The sequence below is a fragment of the Xiphophorus hellerii genome, chromosome 8, assembly GCF_003331165.1.
Source record: "Xiphophorus hellerii strain 12219 chromosome 8, Xiphophorus_hellerii-4.1, whole genome shotgun sequence".
Classification (NCBI taxonomy): Eukaryota; Metazoa; Chordata; class Actinopteri; order Cyprinodontiformes; family Poeciliidae; genus Xiphophorus; species Xiphophorus hellerii.
Window position 1 is genome coordinate 21791145 of NC_045679.1, and position 13860 is coordinate 21805004.

The window sequence follows — 13860 nt, forward strand, 5'->3', positions numbered from 1 at the left end:
GTCACACAGGCCAGCTTGGTGTGACGTTCCCACATTCGGAGTTCCACGCTCCCAAACGAGCAAATAAAACAGAACAAAAGCATTTTTTTTATGGCTTCTATAAAAATCTGTCATGATAGCTCGCTCCGTCTGACCATGAATGCAAACTAAAGCAGTTGCATAAACAACAAAGCACTACCGGACGTACAAAAGATGCGTTGCGAGTCTGTGTGTGGTCAGGACGTTGCAGGTGACAGAGGAGCACAGCGCAGCTGGAGCATCACCCGCACACAAATTCATGGGAGTGGAAACAGTTTACAGCGAGCCGTCAGCGTCCGCATCTCGGTTCGAGGCCACGCGCGCTCGCATGAAACGACCGTCTCGCAAAGGATGACAAGGCACGATGACATGTGAATAGCCGGATAACACTCACCAGGCATAGTCAGTCTTAGAACACTCGCAGAGTTGAGAAAATAAGCAGACTGAGCCAGAATTGGTGGTGGTGATGGTGGGGAGGAAGGGAGGAGGAAAAAGCCAGAGAAAAATGAGGGAAAAGCGTAATTTCAGAGCTCCATTTCCCCCCACTTTTTTTTTTTTTTTGCTGTTGATGCAGACCTCCTTCCATACGTCTTTAGTTGTGGTCCTCACCTCTCTGACCGACTGTGTCTATCTTTCCTCTTTGCTGCTCCTTTAAGACGAGGGGTGGAGAAAAAGCACCACAAAGCTCTCCCTCTCCTCCTTTTCTTTCTCCCACCCTCCCTTCCTCACCCCTGCGCCGAGCATGCCCTACTTCCTGTGTTGCCTCTGAAATCAGACGCACGCCCTTTATCTTCCTCTGCTTATTTCCCCTCGCTCCAGATAAAGGAATCCTGATGTGTACCTCCAATATTTATTTGGAGAAAATGAACAGGATTTGTCCCCCCCTCCTCCCTTTGAGCAAGTCCTGCTAAAGCCCCTTCCACTTACTCTCAGTGATTGGCTGCACCTCCCATCTCTTTCTGTTCACAAAGGGAGGAGCCAGTGTGTGTGTGTGTGTGTGTGTGTGTGTTGTGGAGGGGGAAATCGCATGTGTGTGTAGTGCAGCCTAGCTTGCCCCCTCCAGTGTGGCTCCAGTGGGAGCGAGAGTGTGTGTTCCACGTCCTGTTGGCTCTGCTGTGAGGTGTTTCCTCTTTGCTGTTGTCGCCGCTGTCGGTGGGAGGATGAGGGAGGTACATGTGCTGCCAACCATGCCGTAATATGAACAGGTCAGCTGAGAGACTGTATGCTCTCAAGCTCTGGCAAAGTAACTTAGCCAATGAAGTCAGCCACAGGCTTGATATTGGCGAGACTGGAATGTGAGTGGGAGGGTTTTGAGATCAGATTAGTGGACTGGTAGGGGAGTTAGAGGAAAGCTTGAGTCTATTTCTGGAAGTACAGGACTGGCAGGGCTGGCATTGGGAGGATGAAAGACAGGGCAGGGCACCCTGATAAGAAATGGGCAGTGCAATGCTCTCGTACTCCCTGGCACATCTGAAGTGAAGTCATCAAATATGACATCACCCTTACTTCTTCTTCCCCTCCCCTCCCACAAACACATGACACATACACATCAGACCTTGTGCGAGTTGGATGACCACACAACAGGATATGCTCGGACCTAAACACCTACTTTACCGTTCTTGTTCTTAAAACAATAGCAGCCGTCGCTGACGCGTTGCTGGTGTGAAATTAACAAATTGTGCAAAGTGCAATGGACACCTGTTTCCTTTTCAAACAACAAACGAACACCTCAACATTTCAAGCCACAAGTCATTTTTATCACATTACAACCACCACCTTCACTCTGCTAATAGGAAACTGAAGTCTAATTGTGAATAGAAAGGAAAAAAGTACATGGTTTTGAAAATGTTTTACAAAGAAAACATTTCTTCTTTGTAAAAAAATGAACGATTTTTTAAATAGTTTAACAATTAAAAAAATCGCTGAACGTCAATCGGCCCTTTCACAAAACGGTTACTTTCTAAAACCCAATAGGCGTCTCTGACTCACTCCTGGTCATTCATAAATTATAAATCAATTTTCCCATGTGAGGCTTCAAAATTTAAGCCAGCATAGTAGAAACCAACGAATTTGAAAACTGAGCTCTACAGTGTGTCATGCTCATAACCTAACCCTAACCCTATTAGTACATTCACGCCAAATGCGTTTCGCGCATCTGGTTTACATCCAAAGTCTACATGTAGGCACGTCGAGGGCTCATCGGATGTGGCAAAACCTCTCTTGTTTTCCGTTGCTGGCCTATCTGTCATTCTCGCTTGACTCGTCAAACGCTCAAAACGTTTCAAATCGTGCTGCTCTAGATGTGCTGCAATGGACCCTCGATGCAGCTCCACATAGACTTTGAATGTAAACCAGACGCACCCGATGCACGAAACGCGTTTGGTGTGAACGCACCATAAGAATGACATGCAGTAAGTACTGAAAAAGAAAAATGCGTGGCTATGTCTTCAATCCTTCAGCCAACTGGACACACACACCATTTTGAGCCGTTTCTCTCTCTTCTATCCTGTCATCTTATTAGTGTAGAATCAAGAACGGAAAATTCTTTCAGGTTTCCTTAATCCAATTAGAGAAGCGTACAGCTACACCCTCCCCACACTGAAACCAATTATATACCACCGCCCCACTTTTATCAGGCAAATTAGCTGCACCTGGAATAGGCCAATTCAAGCTGCTGCAGCTGCTAAACTCAATCATCATCTCTTCCTCAAACGTCCATTGAGATTTGACGTTGAAAGGATCTAAAGAAGCAATAAGTGAAATAATCTCAAGATTTAAATCCAACAAGCTCAACTCGCATTCAAGTCAGAGGAAAAGGCAATATATTATGTAACATTTATGTTTTTAAAGCAAGTTGAAGCAAAAGCTGATTTCAACACTAAAATCAAAAGAAAAATCTTACAATACTTAATATCAACCTTCAGCAGTTGTACTCCACTGTTGATGAACATCATTTTGTTTAAAAATATAAATTCTCTCATTGTGCTTTTTCCAATTGCCATCAAAATTATAAGTTATTAACTTTGTGATTTCTTTAACTTAAAAATGTGAGCACCTGACCAAGACACAGCCTAGCTTTCAATGACACCGATGGCAGAACAGTCTTTTTTTTATTCTTTCTTTTTTAAGTGTGTCATCTGTCTTGTTTCCTATCTTTTATGGCAGCATCCATCTTTTCATTTCTAATTCTCAGTGCAGCGAACAGGCACTTCAGTGCTTTTTTGGTCCGATAGGAGACAAGAATGTCAGTTAGTCTAATAGACCGTGTCAGTCATGGAGGGGGAATAAAAGTTTTACAAGTCTTATCTTTCCTTATGTAAATCTTGTATTATGTAAATGAAGGAGACAGGAGAGGAGTCTGTGAGGTGAGATGTAGCTGTGACTTCAGAATCCGTCTCATCCAACCCAGAGGGGAAGCTATGTGGAGCGAGACGCAAAAATAAGAAACTTTGACTCCTACATTTCTGAATTAAGAACATTTGCCATTCTTCCGTCTTTTTCAGGAAATTCTGCTAATTTCAAGTCAAATCAACTTTGCCTCTGTACAGAAATGATAGAAGTAATTAAACTCCAGGCGCCTGGAGTTTAATTACACATGGGCTAAAAACAAACTAACTACAATAAATTTGGCATGATTTTTTTAATATGGAATTATTTAAAACATGTGTCAAACTCAAGGCCCGTGGGCCAAATTCGGCCCGCCGTAGCTTTTTATGTGGCCCTCTAGATTCTAGTCTAAACACTAAGTGTGGTTAAATTTTATGTTTTCAATCAAATCAGTTCAGTTGTCATTCATTTACTGCTAAATTATTTCAACCAGTCCCTCCAGTTTCTTGAAAATTACTGTGGAAATTCATGCAAAATCAACAAATCCTTTCAATTTTTTGCACTAATAATTGGGACCAACTAATAATTCGGTAGCTTTTAGTCAGATTTTTCTCAAAAGTAGTCAAACACTTTACTTGTACTGAACAGCTGCTTCAGTCTTAATTGATGTCAGATTATAGTCCATGATCTATACAGCGAAGAATAAAAAGTCACATTTACTGTCATAAATAAATATCACAAATATTTCCAAATTAGTACCACAAACACTTTGATTTTTATAGCAAGAAATCCCAAAAAGTATCACAAAATCCTGGAGGAGCTGAAAAGATGTTCAGTATTATTATTTAATTTTAAGAATTAATTGATATTTTAACAGTTTGTGAACAGATTTTATCAATACGATTCTGACACTGCCGGCCCTTTAAGAGCATTCATGACCTTGATTTGGCCCAAAACAAAAATGAGTTTGACACCGCTGATTTAGAAGTATCTGGAAATTTCTCCTAAAACATTTTAGAGGGAAGATCAATCATTTCCAATTATAAAATAGTGACATTCCTTCACTTGATACTTTATTGCAGGTTATTACAACCACACAATAAAAAAAAAACACTCCAGAGATGCAGCACATTACTGTCACTGTAAAACTGGGAGAGAACAAGATTTGTGTCTTACTTGTTGTAGTCCTCAGAACTTAAAATGGTATGCTTTACACAAATATTTTTTTTATCACAGAGAAATATACTTGACATATATGCCATAACATACCATACTTTATTTATGTAGTACTTTAAAACAGGGCATGCCAAAAACATAAAAACATAATAAGAACAACAGATAACAGTGTCAGTTACCCATACAGTTAAAAGCTGGTGAATAAAGATGAGTTATCAACCTGGACTTAAAGACAAACACTAAAACAACTTAAGGGAAAGATTTTTCCATAGCAGCAGAGAAGTGAAATCTGAGAGCAATCAATCTCCTCTTGGTTTTGTGGCGATTTAGGGACTGAGAGCCAGCGCAAGAAAGTCAGCACCGAAGTAATATGCTCTTTTTTTTTTTTCTTTTTTTTTTTTAGATATTTTTTGTACCCCGCCAGGGGGTCTTTTTGAGCTCAACTAACCCCTTTTCTTGAAGAACAGTTTTGTGTACAGAGACTTTTTTTTTTTCCTGTCCTGTTGTTTACTTATTTTGGATACTTAAAAGGTCTTCCAGTTCCAGGGTTAAATGTTTGTTAGGATTTAAAGTTTATCGATCTTTAAGACTGTGTTCTTGAATTATTACCCCATTACCATTACATTACTTTAAAATGGTCTCAAAACAACAATATTATAGTTTATCACAATAACTTCTGGGACAATTAATCATCCAGCAAAATTTGTTATCTTGACAGGCCAAACTGTGCGCTAACCATTTTTCTAGATGACGTTTCCTTTAGAGAAAAAGAAAATGTGTGTCACAGGAGTTGTCGCCGTCTAAGAATGTATGTATGTCGCAGTCTAGCATGCTAGTTGCTAGCCTATCCATGCTAATGGTAAGCAGAGAAAGTAAGTAATGGTGAATAATCTAACCATGCTAGTTACTAGGCTTTCTATAGCTAATCAAGTGAGTGGAGTCTTTCTCATTTGATAGCACCGGCCACTCGGTAACCTGTGGTCGTTACTCATCTACCAGTGCCGGCCTGTCATTAATAAGATCAGTAGTTGGCTGCGGAAATGATATAAGAACCACTGAGTGTGTAATAGCCTTAATTTTGGCACTGAATACCGCGCCATATAAGGACTTAACAGTATGCAGAGAAGCGAATTTAGACATTTGAATTAGCTATGTTGGCGCAGGGGCATATTTAAAACATGCAGGACGTCTGACATCATTCTTACAGTTTGACCTTAATGAAGGTCAAACTGTTTGGAAGTCAAACTGTTTGGAAGACACACAGCTGGAGGTGAGAAATAAAGGAAACATGTATACCAGCATTGGGTGCAAGTTTATAAGATACAACTCTTTTACATTCATTTCAGGGCTTAGGCCTGTCATGCTAATATTTAAACACCATGTAGAGTCACAGGTAGGGTTGTTTTAAAGGCTTCAAGCTGGAAGCAACTTGGATTGGTCTCTGTAAAACGTAAAAGTACTCGCTGATTGAGAGCCAGTTTAGCCGTGAAGCTCAATTTAGCAACAAAAGTCGGTGCTGGGCTATCAACCACCCTCAAATAGAAGTAGGAATGTTACTGACCATACTGCTGGAGCTCGAATAGTGATTTTCAGGCCTGAGTTTTTTCTCTGAACTTAGTGGATTGGAAGACGGTAGCTGGCAGAGTCGAACCTCTGCTTCATTCTCTCAGCCAGATTTAACAATAAAATCCTTAAGTAAGGTTACCACGTTTACATGCACATTTCTAACTCATGTAGGCAAAAGAAAACTTCAGTTAAACATCCCATTTACCTATGTCAGTCATAATCAATTATATTAATGACTCTATTACCACTTCCATTGTGAATGTGAAGCTACTTCTACGCCTCCTTTAAGGCCGACTAAGAAAAGCTAAAAGACTGCAAAAGCTTTTTAAATTTCAATAAAAGTCTGTGTGGGTTACTGAAAAGAAGGTTCAGCAGGACATAACCAAAATGAGTAAAATGGACGGTAAGGGCCTTTTACAAAGATGACTGTAGGGATAATGCATTAAGCTTATCACCATGGCAATCCAGTGGGCCCTTAAAGGGCGTGCAATTTTTGAAGACAGGTTATGTGAGGTTAATGTCAGTAATAGTTACTTTACCTGTTGAAGATAGATGTCACATCACACTGAGTATGTAGAAAAAGGAAGAAAGACTTGAAAGGTTAATGGCTGGAGAACTGGATCATTGTTTTTAGCTGCTTTAAGCTATTTTTAAACAATTCAAACTGGAAAAAAAAGTGTTTCTATGTGGGATTACTGTGGCAAAGCCTACCGACATTTTTACACTTCTGAGTAGGCTAGGAATGTTGAGGATTGAGACTGGATATTATTTTTGCAATGGCATCAGGCACAAATGGAAATAGAAATATACCAGCCTTTGGTTTAAAAAGATTAAAACTATCAGAAGTGCTAGTAAATAGTTAACATAGGTCTAATATATCGTGTGGCCCTATTAGATACTAACATAAGGATTGCTTCTAGCTCTGACGTAATTAGAATCTGACTTCAGTGACTGATTCACAGGTATGAAGTGAATGTTCTATTTTATTTATATTTTTTGCCAGACTCATGACCAGCTGATCAAGTGAATTGATACAACAGACAACTTCTACCAAGATAAGTTTGGATTCTGACTCAGGTGTCGTTTGGTTGATGGAAAAAAAAAAAAAGGCAGGAAGTTCAATGATCTCTGGTGAAGATGTAAATATTTCACATGCCGTTAGAGAGAGTAGAGATGAACATTTTCAGCTTGAGTTATTTGAAACTACTGAAACGAGGAATCCCTTTTTCAGGCTATTAGCCTTCCTCCATTTTATTGATTTCTAGAAAAAAAAAATTAAACCAATCTGTACTATACTTTTCAACACCATAGAGTAGTACCAACGTCACAAAATCACTTAGATGCATTCACTCCAACTCCATTTGCAGTATTGTCAATGGATAAAAGTAGTCAACTTTTTTCACTGCATACATCTGCAAACTGTTTCACAAAAAAGATGTAGACGAGTCCCCAATTAACTCCTGTTGCACATATATGGTTGAACATGCTGTATTATAGAATCCTGAGGAAAATACACTTCCAAAACACATAACAATTCTACCTCTGCGTGCACGCTTTTCTCAGAGGGTGTTATAGTCAGCTGTGGATAATGAGCTTCTACAGCTTCTACTATTAGTAATATCTCCTTATAACAGCCATCTAAAGAGCCTTTGACCAGTTTAGGGTTGGATTAACGACTAAATGAGTGCGCTGCATGCCTACTGAGCAGTCTTTTTTCTTTTTTAAAGGATGCGCCGAGCGCTGCTTTGATGGGGCCCTCTGTATTCTCATCACGCTCCTGGTCCTATCCATTATAGCTCATTACCCATGGAGGGACTGAAAGAGCGAAGACCCCCTTGGCACGCTTGGCCCCGGCTCACAGAAGCCCTATGAGGGTTAAACATCAACAAACCCACAAGACCTCACCAGCTGTGCAGGTGCCAGCACTACAAGCATAGCCTCGGGGGGGTCATTGTGTTGCAAATCATGTGGTTTGTAAAAAGATCACAGTGGTGATAAACTGCGACGCTCTACAGGAACACGTTTGGTTTGATGAAAGTATCACATTTACATTTACGGTTAAATGAGATCTATTTGACTTCAACAAACATTTTAGACTTTTTAATGTAAAGCCCATTTGCTCAAGCCATGAATATGAATCACATTTAAAATAACTTAATTCCTTCGCTGTTAACAAAGAGTGAATACAACGCAGATCGGTGGGAAACACTTGATTGATGGCCACTGAATATGGTGGGTGGGGCGGTGGTCTTCCGTCTCAACGGCACCAAGAGGAAAGCAAGGAACAGTGCATATTATTTTATCAAGGTTATGCTGCTATCTTCCTCTCCAGCTGCTCCAAAGAAAGAAAGAACAGGCTAAAGGCACAATGTCACATCAGTCAGTGAAAAGTCCCCCTTTCAGGATTTTTGCAAAAGTCCTAAAAGGAGCAAAATAAAACATTTGTATATTTTGAGGGGATTCTTACATCTGCAAACATTTCTAAAGGGATTTTTATACCCTATAGGAGTTTAGTTCCTTTATTTCAAGCTGACTCTTTGTTTTGGTTCTGTGACACAGTTTAGAGGTACTAAGACATATAGTGCACTGTGCTGACATCATGAAAAAGCTAATGTTCACAAAGGATGAATGTTTTCAGAGAACAAGAGTCACCCTTTGTTTCTAGAGTGGTCTGCAAAGCAGGAGAAGATACAAAAATATCGCAAATTTAGAGTGGCCATATATTGCTAAAGCAAAATAAATGGTTAATGTATCCCAGGATGTCTCAAAAAAAAAACGTTAATTATTTTCTTATTGGTCTTACTATAGACACACTAGTAAAAGCTTATTAGGTACAAAGCAAATTAAAACGTAAATTATAAATTGACCAAATGTGAAACTGGGGATATTGTTAAAAAAAGTAATTAGACATTAAGGTGAGTTTTTTTTTTCACTCTACTTGAATAAATGTACTCTAATTAAAGCTGGGATTGATCCAACTTTTACATTGTAAGGTTCTGCTACTGCAATAATAAATGTATTTATTATTAAATAAATAAAAGCTTTTCCACCTGTGCTGTTGTGCTTTTCCTGACTAGGTCCATTTGTTGACTCTATAATTCACTGATCAGAGACTGTGTGGAATGCTCTGAAACATAAACATTCACCTATAATATCAATAAATATAACTTTAAAAAAGAAAAAATTTGCACTAAACGCTTAAGGAAGTTAGCGCAATTAAAAATGCAGAGCTCTGCAACAAAGGAAAAAGAAAAAAAACATGACATATCCATCGCTTCAAAGAGCACCGAGGTCTCCAGAGGAACTTCCGTAAAACATTGCGCTAAAAATTAATCTCATCTCCAAACAATCTCCAACAGAGAGAAATAATGATATTATAATCATCCCCAAATTAGAGGCATTAGAGCCTGAGAGGCTGCTGATGAGTTCATCATTTGGGTCTGTGTGGGATAGAGGCTAATAACGCACAGTGTTAGGTAAAAACCTGCTCTGTGAAACCCATTATTACCCCAAGAGCCACGTTTCATCGACACAAAATCATGCCGATGCATGGCAAATGAGACAGCAAGAGGGGCACGGCGCCAAAAAGAGAAAGGAGGAAGAAGTACTGTCGCCGTCTCTAATTATGCCGCTGAAATAAACCTAATGAAAACGCTGATGTATTTTTGGGATTTTTTGGCTTTTGTTTTCTACTGACGTAGTGAAAACTGAGCATCCGATTGCTGGCATTAGGTGTTTTTTGCTTTCCTGGAGCATTTCCGGATTTGATCTTTATTCACTGGTGACGATTATGAAGGAAATGATCACAAGCAAACACTAAATAACAATCCACAAATTGATGAAGGGGGGGGGATGATAGCAAAAACTACATACAGTATAATACAATGCGTTGCAAAATTATCATAAGGGCTTCACATTTTCCAATAGCACAACCAAGAATTATTTAATTGAGATGTACTGCAAAAAAGAGACACAAGGCAGCATGATTTTAAATTGGAAGTAAAAAGAGACGCATGGTTTTCTGAAAAGAAAAAAAAACTGCAAGGTGTGTCTCTGTCTTACACTTGATCCTACACTGAATGACTGGTCATAATGATATGACTGATCGGGATGCGTAGGGGGAGCCGAAGAGAACAGAGGAAAGGACGGGAAAAAGGAGCAAAAGAGATGGGATATTGTTGTGGGACCACCTGGGGAATGTTTACAGAATCTAATAACTCTAAATGTCATCACTTTATTGGATTTATGGATGGATGTGTCTTTTCCTCACTGCTGCGCTCTTTCCATCATTCTCTCTCTCTCTTTTTATTACTTCCACAGATGCACTACCGCACGACATCCAATCCACGGAAAGCTGAAATGGGGGGAAGAAACAATCACCCAACCCTCAAAATTCATATTAATGCTTTTCGGGCTGAAGTCTATTATTCCAAACCATGTTGTTTTGATGCATGGCTCTTCATGCACGACAAGAACATGTAAACATAAACCGAATTCATCACGGAAAGCTTACTTATCTGATTATGTTCTTGTATGATTCACATCTTTAACTGGAGGTTGAACTAAAGTGCCTGTTGTTGAAGGATTTATTAAAGGACTCAATCTTTACAAAATACAAGTAATAAAAATCTACAATTTTTTTGTCACAAGAAACAGTAAAGATTTACTCTGCAAGTTATTATATGGGCTCATGAATAGTAAAAATGCTTTTTTGATCCAGTGGGTTGCAAAAAACATTCCATGACTTTTTCTCATACCAGCCACAAACTCCAATCACCACCAACAAAACAGAGATGTAATTAATTCGGGAGGTAAGAGTACTTTCTTTTTTAACAATAACAACCTGTAATCATTTTTCATCCATTTTGGTGTCCATTTGTGTTTAGCCCCCTAAAATCCATTTGGGGAATCTTGATTCCTCCAAATTTAAGTTAGCATCATCTTGCATGTAGCTTAAACTATACAAGGCAAAGATCTGACAGAACCCTCAACATACCACCACTGAAACATGGCGGTGGGAGCGTCATGTATACTTTACCGCTAAAGGAAAACTGGTTCACAGGAAGATGGACGAAGCTTATTGCAGTGTATTGCTTGGAGAAATCCTGTTAAGAGTATGAAAAATGCTTCAGATGAGGCAACTCTGAAACATTTGTTAAAACGACTTTCCATCTAATCTGACAGACCTGGAGTTACTTTTCCAGGAAGAATGAGGAACAATTTCATACCTTTCACACCTTTTTTTATTATTATTTTGAAAACCATCTTTTTGCTTTTCGTTCACTTAGCAGTAGTAAACTGCATCGCGTGGTTTTGTCGTATGAAAACCCTATAAAACACGGTGAGGTGAGGAATTTTTAATCTGGAAAGATGTGAAAAAGTTCAAGAGGTTTTAATGATATCCCTTCAAAAGAAAACCTACGTCAACAAGGATTTGCGCATATTCCTTCCAAAGTCTTTGAACGAATGTGTGGAAATAGTTTGGTGAATTTCAATATTAAACAATAAAAAAATCATTATATTTCACAAACTCGAGTTTTATTTTAACAACTCTAAAGCCTTAAAAAAAAAACATCCATCCATCCATCCATTTTCTGTTCACCTTTGTCCCTAATGGGGTTGGGAGGGGTGCTGGTGTCTATCTCCAGCTACGTTCCGGGCGAGAGGCGGGGTTCACCCTGGACAGGTCGCCAGTCTGTCGCAGGGCAACACAGAGACATACAGGACAAACAACCATGCACACACACACTCACACCTAGGGAGAATTTAGAGAGACCAATTAACCTGACAGTCATGTTTTTGGACTGTGGGAGGAAGCCGGGGTACCCGGAGAGAACCCACGCATGCACAGGGAGAACATGCAAACTCCATGCAGAAAGACCCCGGGCCGGGAATCGAACCCAGGACCTTCTTGCTGCAAGGCAACAGTGCTACCAGTGCTACCAACTGTGCCACTGTGCAGCCCCCCCAAAAAAAAAACAGACAAATATTAATTAGAAGTGATCTTTCTTTCCTTTAATAATTTTTGCATTAATAATTAACACTGCAAATTACTCCATTGTTTGACTGACAGTTCTCAAACGCACTGCTTGTTAAAATTACTGAATCCACAAGTGGCTGGTGTCCTTCTCCAGTGGTCAGTAGCTTAAAAGCGGTTCACTCCAGATTGGTCACCATCACATAATATACTGCACACTGGAATACAGAAACATTGCATTTTATGGATATAGTAAGGTTCAGCTGACTAACTAGTTAGAATATAAGTTACCAACACTTTAAAACCACTAAAAACTTTCCTATTATGTACTACTATGTATTCGATTTTATAAGGAGTGAAAATATCTGTTATTTTTCAAATAAAAACAGCAAATGCTAAACATTTTTGTTTTTAGTTTTTGAATCGTGTCCCCTGATATCGTGACATGTTTAATGAATACCAGCAGAACATAATACCCTCCTATTTCTAAGTGTCACTACTAGGGTTGGTTTAATGTTATTGTACAGATCTCTACCATCATGCTCCATCATCCATACCGCCCAGTTTTTGTTTTGTTTTGTTTTTTTCAAACAAATGCAATGTTTTTCCAACGACAGTAAAATATAGCTACTCACTAAAGAGATACTGCTCTTCCATAGGTGATCAAATGAGGCCATAAATCTGATCCTGTTGCTGCCTTTGAACATCCAGACCTGGTGTCTTCCTGCGACAAAAAAAGAGGCTTCCTTTTTACCGCAGCATTCTTTCCATGAGGACGCCTGAGTCATGTCCGAGAACCGCTGTTACCAGAACACACGAGAAACACACAGAGTAAGATCACTCAGTCTCCAATTATGAGATCGAACAATGCCTAGTTATCGTGCATAACAATAAGTGATACGGCGCATGATGGAATGGAGAGGGAAGCATCAAAGAAATCAGAACAAGAATTCCCATTTAATATTTATAACTTACAACAATGCTGCTTGTACTGTGAGGAAAGCCTAAGGATCAATTCCACCTTTTGCCTACTGATAGGAACACTGCAATGTCCAGGCCAGGCACAATGCTGCTGTAAACCAGTAATCCTTCTTGCTGCATCAAATCCAGTAAGGAGGATTACTCAGATGGAGGGAGCAAGATCGACAGCACATGAGGGTCACATAAATTTGATTCAAACACAGACACATTAACCTCCACTAGTGCACCATCCAAAGATAATATTTTATAACTGCAATGTCTAGAAAAATCTCTTTGCATTGATAAGGGGAATCTTAATCAGTCTGAACAAGTTGAGGGCAAAAGTTGAACAGTGACAATCTGAGTTTCTGCCCATGTCCTATCTGCTGTTATCGGATTCCCTCAAGCTGACCATATAACCTTTAAATACAGTATTTAGCTGCGACATAACACAATAGATTGTCTGGTTAGATTAGTTGTTCTTCTGTCAAAGGCAATCATGTCAACACATGTGCATAAGGTCATTGCAAACCTGCCACTGACTTCGGACAAACATCAGTGTGCTAGCATAGCCACCAACTTATCCACCTGAAGCAGAGGGTACAATACACAAGGCTGCCTTGTAGGGATTCTACCTCAGCCTTTCGTCCGTCCAAACAGTCTGGTTTCCAGGCTAATAGACTGCACTCACCATTCAGATGCCACTGGAGACTGAATCTCCCGTCCGATACATCCCAGACGATGAGGGCGTCAACACTGGTGTAACACAGGGCTGTGTACTAGACCTCCACCTCAACCGAGCTCAACAATGGTGTTGAGCTCGTGAAAAAAGGTTT

At 39.6% G+C, this 13860-nt stretch overlaps 1 protein-coding gene across 10 annotated transcripts in view; it reads right to left on the reverse strand.

Moving 5' to 3' along the window:
* dab2ipb (DAB2 interacting protein b) overlaps positions 1-13860 on the reverse strand; it is a 178630-nt gene that overhangs the window by 74511 nt on the left and 90259 nt on the right. The window contains exon 1 of one of the 10 annotated variants that reach the window (XM_032569319.1): positions 628-730. The exons of 8 other annotated variants lie outside the window; for them this stretch is intronic. The gene's annotated coding sequence lies outside the window, so the exon portion shown is untranslated. One more of the 10 variants, XM_032569318.1, reaches the window with a different exon arrangement.